The 6,000-nt window shown below is 43.5% G+C and overlaps 1 pseudogene; it reads right to left on the minus strand.

The window, feature by feature from the left end:
* LOC117519677 overlaps positions 1 to 2,748 on the minus strand; it is a 36,758-nt pseudogene extending 34,010 nt beyond the window's left edge.
* Positions 2,749 to 6,000: the final 3,252 nt, after the last annotated feature.

Here is a 6,000-nt window from a genome sequence, read left to right on the forward strand (position 1 = left end):
GCACTAATAGGGTTTGAGTATACAAGTTACAGAGCACGAGATGACTCAAATCCCAATAAGAGGAAAGACCATGGGATAAAAACAGATGGTAAGATTACTTGTTCATAGACTTTATTAAGAAAAGCTGAAATAAACAAGTAGCAATTCTCCATTTAGACAGCTTAACTACCACATATCCCCAGGTCTGTTCAAATGGTCCATTTGGTTGCATATGACACAGAAGAGCATATTTAACTGGATTAAAATAATTGATCCATGGAGGAAAATTCATATTTACCATTTGTGGACTTGAAGGAACATAGCACAAGTTCATTACTTGCTTTAAAATGTCAACCTAAATATTCCCTTTTTTTTTTTTACCATTTTATCCACCTTTGTTTTTCTGTAATCCCTTAAACAGTACTTTGAGTATACTCACCTGGAAAGGATACACATTATCACTTCGGCTCATACTTTCATCCACCCAACCCTTATGATTAAAAGCAGAGCTATTTCTGGGAAACTTCTGAGATGGAACCTGTGAAACAGTTGGATAAGTTGGATATAATTTGCCTCCCAGTACTGAGTGTTACATCAACATCATTAAGGATTTCTTATGAATGTAACAGCATTTTAGACCAGTTTTCAAGTCTACCTGGTTACTGGCGAAGGATTTCTTCATTGGGAGAGATGGAGTTTGAGGCCTGCCAACCCACCACTGAGCCCCCGCCTATACTCCCGTACCCCTTGTGTGCCTCCCCAGCCACCATAGCCTCCACCAGGGCTCCAGGAGGTGGATGTAGGAGTGGATGGGCTCTGGTAGCTTCCCCATGGTGAAGGAGGTTTGCTCTGTATTGGGGCAAGGTGAGGCAACTGATTAAAAGTGCCAGTACGATGTGGATGTGGCGGGAAAGAGGGTTGAGGGGGATGAGGACTAGCTGGGGAACGCTGATGCTGCTGTGGGATACCCTGACCATGGGGATGGAAGTGTTGGGGGTGGCGGTGGGAGGAGCACCATGGTGTTGTGAGATTGGTCCTATCTGTGGAGAGAAGCTTCCCCCTGTTCCAAAGCCAGGTCCAGCATGGTGAGAAAAGTTCTGGAAGAGCAGGGGAGGTCCACTGGCATTGGAGACAGCAGGGCCAAAGAACCCTCCGACATCCTCCCCAACCACTGGTGACTGGGTAGACGGAACAGCAGGGGACCAATTGTTGAAACTGGTTAGTGAGGAAGAGGGAGCGGTAGACTGTGCACAGCTTGCAACCATTCCTAGGCCATCCTGGTAGTCAAACCCACTCAATACAGGAGATTCCATCCTCAGCTTCTCTTTCCCACCACTGCTTTCCAAAGACCCCTTCTCTAAAGAGCCATCTTCAGGTAGCGCTCCCTCAAGTTCTCCAAGGCCTCCACCAGGCTCCTGTTGGCCTGGAGATACAGCCTGAGGCTGGGCCTGGACCTGAGACTTCTCCTTCACATCCTGGAGGTCCAAGGTCTTGGATTTATCCGTCTCCAAAACTTCATCTTGCATGTTACCGTGTTGGGCTACAGCTGGAAACACACCAAGCACTGCCGCCATTGGTGGAGCAAGTGTTGCTCATGAAGGATGGGGGGGGGGGGGGGGTGGGGGGGGTGGTGGGGGTGCTGAGGTTGGAGGTGAGGGGGGATCCTCACAGGAAAAGCAGATTTGTTACCAGCGCTGTTCTTCACCAGAACTCCAAACCCGTAGTCCCCCATTTAGAAAACCCAGTAAATCTTCAACTGACTTTTGGGTTTCACAGTCTTCTTCACCCTAAAATGGGAGTTGGGGGAAAGAAACGACTAGAATGTTACACAACAAACTGAACAAGGAAGAGAAAACACACACCTGGACAAACGCAATGAAATTGCTTGGCTTGCATTCTGGCTGGTCTTGTGATGCAATCAATGAGATTAAATCATTGACTCTGAGCCACGGGAGGCCTGAATGAAATCTAACACTGACAGCAGAGCCAGCCACAGAGAACACCCAACAGAAGCAGACAGACAGCTAACAAACAGCCTGTGGCTGACTGACTGAAGTTGACGTCTCCAAAAAAGGTCGTTACGCAGCTAGCACCAAGCTAACAAGCTGATCCATCCACATGAATCAATTTCAAACAAGGATCACACGCCATGGAGTGTCACAGCACGCACATCTACTCAACACTAAGCTTCCTTTTCAGGCAGTGACCTCCTCAAATGCAGATGTTTAAATAAAGAAAAACGCCGATGACGTCTCCGGTTTAGTTCCCGTCACCGAGCGGCTAGCCTAGCAGCATAGCCGACTGTAGCATTAGCGAGCAGGCAATAAACGCAGACAGCGGCCGAGTTTTTCGGCAAAACACATGTCGTGACAGCCACAGACAGCTCGGCTGAAATTAACCAGATGTTCATGGAGTTTGACGCTTTAAACGACCTCAGCTGTTTGGTGTCCTGCGTGTTCAATGTCACACAGCAGCAACCGTTTTTATTTTTTTTTTACATGTCGACATATAACAACGCAACACCTCTGTCGCTAAAGCACATCGACAAACAACTGCATTCGGTGAGATATCGAGCATATGTACCTTCAGTTCGGCATCATGACCTTAACGTTTTGATGTTGCCATTTTTCTTTCTTTTTTTGTTTTGGTTTTTTCCTCTCAACGTTTTTCCTTTTTCTGCATTTCCCAGCCAGCCGGTGTAAATGGTCTCCTCTCTCAGGATGACAGCTGAGCCAGTCGGGAGACACTTCCGCCTACAAGCCCCGCCCCCTCCATCGGGCACCAGCCACTGGGTCAGGGGTTCCCTCTGAAGCTCCGCCCACTCTTGCAGAAAAGCGCGATTTAATTGGGTATGTGTCGGCGGGACCACACCCACACAACTCCTTTTTCAATGAATGGCATATGGGAGGAAGACGTTCCCCTCCAAATAAGGACGCCTTGAAATTAAAGGGAGGGTTAAAGGAAACTAAATTAATAATCCAACTAAAGCAGATATATTGTAAAACAATGGATTGAAAATACATCCGACTTTAAAACAACCTACTGCTTACGTCACAAATAAGACAATCTGCTTTTGCAGATACTTTTTCTTCATCCCAAACTCATGTCATGATTTGTCTGCATGGTGTCATCTGTCAGATAAAGCAATGCAAACACATTGCACAACCTCCTACGCTGCAAGATGCTCCACGCCAGTAGATTTTTGGACCACTTGTACAGTCTTGGTTTTAGTGTCAAATTATTCATAACATGTAAAAATCATTTAACTTCTGCATTACAAAACCACAAGGCAAAACATAAAATCAAGAACAAAAACAATCCATTTTGAAGCCTATGGATTGTATTGCTTTACATAACATTAAACTAATTTCTGAAGGGGGTGGTTCAATTTGGTCAAAGGTTAAAAAGATGTTTCCAGTTGTTTTCAGGAAAATACTTCATTTTGATCAAATGGAATTGTTCATGAATAATTTATGGACAAAATCTGCTCTCTGTATTGAGATATAACACGTGGTAATTTCATTGAGGCTATTCAACTGGGGTCAATGGTCAAAAAGGGCCTGGAGAGGTGGAGATATGCTCTGGAGAGAAGGGGAATGAAAGTCAGTCGGAGCAAGATTAAGTACATATGTGTGAATGAGAGGGAGCCCAGGGGAATAGTGCAGTTACAAGGAGTAGATTGGTGAAAGTAGATGGGTTTAAATACTTGGGGTCAACTGTCCAAAGTAATGGAGAGGTGAAAAACAGAGTACAGGCAGGGTGGAAAAAGGCGGCAGGAGTGATTTGTGACTGAAGCATATCAGGCAGAGTGATGACCAGTTATGTTGAATGGCTTAGAGACGGTGGCACTAACAAAAAGACAGGAGGCAGAGCTGAAGATGTGGAGATTCTCTTTAGGTGTGATGAGAATGGACAGGAATAGGAATGAACATATCAGGGGGACAGCTCAGGTGGGGTGGTTTGGAGACAAAGTTAGAGAGGTGAGATTGAGATGGTTTGGACATGTGCAGAGGAGGGACCCAGGCTATACAAGGAGAAGGATGCTGAGGATTGAGCCACCAGGCAGGAGGAGAAGAGGGAGACCAAAGAGGAGGTTTATGGATGTGCTGAGGGAGGACATGCAGGTGGTTGATGTGACAGGGGAAGACACAGAGGACAGGGTGAGATGGAAACGATTGATCTGCTGTGGCGACCCCAAATGGGAGCAGCCAAAAGAAGAAGAAGTTCTATGTATGTGGGCCCTTGAGGCTCACTGGTGTCGGTGCTTATCTGTGGATTATGTTGCACAAAGTGAATGTGAGTCTACGACTCCACCTGGACGGGACTCCAGTTCAACCTTCCACAGCCAAGGCTGGTACCCTTTTACAGCTGAGTGGACTGAGACAATGCAGATTATTTTATCCAAAAAATAGACAGGTAACATTTCAGGTTTGGGAAAAGTGTTGATTTAAACCTATATTATAATTTTACACAAAAATACAAAGAGTACAATCAGTGGTGACAGTTTTATAAACAATTTTACTTTATATATGTATATATATATATATATATATATATATATATATATATATATATATATATATATATATATATATATATGTGTGTGTGTGTGTGTGTGTGTGTGTGTGTGTGTGTGTGTGTGTGTGTGTGTGTGTGTGTGTATAACTTTTTTCACTCATGGTTAGTGGTTGGGTGAAGCCATTTATTGTCAAACAACTGTGTTTTAAATCAAAATGACAAGAGAACTACCCAAATGAACCTGATCAAAAGTTTACATACCACTGTTCTTAATACTGTGTATTGCCCCTTTAACATCACTGACAGTTTGGAGTCTTTTGTGGTGGTTGTGGACGAGGCTCTATGATGGTAAAGCTGCCACTGAATATGTTTCAGACTTTATTTACTTCAATTACAAAGAAATACAAACAATGTGGCACTCTATGGTAAATCCGCATGGAGTAGACAGTTCTCAAAAACTGAGTGACTGTGCAAGAAGTAGAAGAGTGAGGAAAGCCACCAAGACACTCAGACAACCCAGAAGAAGTTATAGGGTTACGTGGCTGTGATTGGAGAAATTATGCACAGTGCAAGCTTTGCATTTTGTATCACCAGTTATCCATCTTCATGATGAAGTGGTATAGAGGAGGATTTTCTTAAAAAGAAGACCTGAAAGTTTAGCTACAAATTGCCAGAAGGTACATCTGACATGCAAGCCTGGATTTGATCTGTTTTGGTGAAAGAAAATCCTTCTCTGCTCTACTCCACTGTGAAGCTAAGAGTAGTGATACAAAATGCAAAGCTTGCACTGTGCACAATTTCTCCAATCACAGCCACATAAGTCCATAACTTCTCCTGGGTTGTCTGGGTGTCTTGGTGGCTTTCCTCACTCTTCTTCTTGGACAGTCACTCCGTTTTTGAGAACTGTCTACTCCATGCAGATTTACCATAAAGTGCCATACTCTTTGTATTTCTTTGTAATTGATGTAAATAAAGTCCAAAACATATTCAGTGGCAGCTTTACCATCAGAGAGCCTCGTCCACAACCACCACAAAAGACTCCAAGCTGTCGTTGATGTTAAAGGGGGCAACACACAGTATTAAGAACAGGGGGATGTAAACTTTGGATCAGGGTCATTTGGGTAGTTCTCTTTTTATTTTGATTTAAAAAGAGGAAACACAGTTATTTGACAATAAATGGCTTCACCCAACCACTAACCATGAGTGAAAAAAAAAGTTTTTGTGTTGTCATTCATACTGGCTTATGTCATTCCACCAAGTTTTAAAAAGATCAGTCCATATTCTTATTAAGTAATCATTGTGACCAACCAGCCAATCAAAAGATGTGGGTGAAAACATAACCTTTCTGGTGGTCATACTAAATCAAGAGACCTAGTGAGACAGAACTGTGACTCCTTTTGTTAGACTGAGCCCACAGCAAAGTACTGCATAGCAATCTCATTAAAATAAGCTGCTGCTATTTTTAGCATGTAATCGAGCTTGAGAGCTTGATTAATTTTATTT

The sequence above is a fragment of the Thalassophryne amazonica genome, chromosome 11 (genome assembly GCF_902500255.1).
Source record: "Thalassophryne amazonica chromosome 11, fThaAma1.1, whole genome shotgun sequence".
Taxonomy (NCBI): domain Eukaryota; kingdom Metazoa; phylum Chordata; class Actinopteri; order Batrachoidiformes; family Batrachoididae; genus Thalassophryne; species Thalassophryne amazonica.